The sequence below is a fragment of the Solanum stenotomum genome, chromosome 1 (assembly GCF_019186545.1).
Source record: "Solanum stenotomum isolate F172 chromosome 1, ASM1918654v1, whole genome shotgun sequence".
Classification (NCBI taxonomy): domain Eukaryota; kingdom Viridiplantae; phylum Streptophyta; class Magnoliopsida; order Solanales; family Solanaceae; genus Solanum; species Solanum stenotomum.
This window is the reverse complement of record NC_064282.1, coordinates 102,925,043-102,926,789: the sequence shown is the minus strand read 5'-3', so window position 1 is coordinate 102,926,789 and position 1,747 is coordinate 102,925,043.

Genomic DNA, 1,747 nt, shown 5'->3' with positions numbered 1-1,747 from the left:
GATCCGGATTATGATTACAAAGGGCAACAAAGAAGAACGAAAAAGAAAAAATAAGAATATTTTGGGAATAATTAGTGAAGCTTACTAAAAGGTGGTCGAGTTTATATGATTTTCAAGTGTATTAAATTTCTTTTGTTTCGTTGTTCCGGTAATATTTCACAGTTTATTATCAATGTAGATTGTAGACTATAATTAATATCCTAACCCTCGTCATTTGTTTTTTATGGTTTGCATCAACCTCTTGTGTTAGTAGAACATTGGGAGTAATTGCCTTTTTTAGTGACTGAATGTGGTCAGCCATGACCATAACTTCTTATTTAAACTCTATTATTTCACTCATTATTCTTCCTTTTTATGCCTTGTAACTCATGCAACCTCGTTTTAGGCCATTTATTTACCTCATAATCTTCCTATTCATTACAAGGAAGAATTCTCCCCTTTCGGTAAATAGTGATGATCTTACTTTGTTTTTGTGTATAAGAAAATATAGAGTGCTTAAAATTGAGTAAAAAGAGAAAGTTCTTATTAGTTGAAGGGGGGTGTTTTTTTATTGAGCTTTTGACTCAACTCTTGTCTAGTGTATGTTGAGTTGTACTTTGTGGTCGGGCTTTGTTGTATCCTAGAGGGAACAAGTCAAGACGATTACTACTGGACTGATGAAAAGATTTATTATCGTGGGCCTGAATCTTCTTAAAAAGAGCGAGATATACATGTCTCATCCTGAAGATAAAAAATTTTCTTCAGTTTATTTTCAATTTTAATCTTCTTAATTTTATGTTCAATTTTCAGTCATAAACCATAGTGATTTTTGCACACCNCCCCCCCCCCCCCCCCAAAAATTCAACTTAAACTTTGCACCTAATTGACCTACCAAAACATTCGATGAGGACGAGGGAGGGGGAAGGGGGTAATGAGTTCCCCCCCCCTGTGGTTGGAATTTCAAAAAACAATGGGGCTAAAATTTTGCAAAAAGAGGTAATTTTTTTAAATTTATTTCAGAATTTTGATGGTAAAAAAACTAAGATTTTTATATATTCATTGTTTCATGTTTTAATTTTGATGGATTTGTTGTCAAAAGCTTGTATAGCAAATTTTCAAAAAGAAAAAAACTATATTGATATGGTGAAACTTCAAATTTGGGTACCCATTGTTTAGTCTGTCTTGACCCAATCTATCTCAACAATAATAACATTTGGGAGGGCTAATCACCACCCGAATTGCCCCATCTATTCTATTGAGAAGGATGTGGGTTTCTAACCTCGGTACAAACACGAAGAGTACTCCATGCTAATGTGTCTTGAATGATCCACACATTCTTGACTGTCCTACTCCTAAGATATAAAGTTATAAATCAACCACACATTCTCTAGATCGCTCATTTCACCTAAATTTAGTGAGTTTTCTAGTTTGACGCATCTTAGTTTGTCGCATTCATATTCTTCATGTCTAATCCCTTCACTTTATGACTTGGACATGAGTGATAATTGTAATCTCTCGGGGCTTATTCCTAAGCCTCTATGGAATCTCACCAACATAGAGGCTTTGGACCTTGGTAATAACCATCTTGAACGACCAATTTCCGATTTCTTTAGATTTGGAAAGCTCAAGGACTTATCAGTTGGAAATAACAACTTCGGTGGCCAACTTGAGTTCTTATCCTTTAACAGAAGTCATATACACAACTTGAATGGCTAGATTTTTCATCCAATTACCTAACTTGTCCAGTTCCATCCAATTATTGGAGATC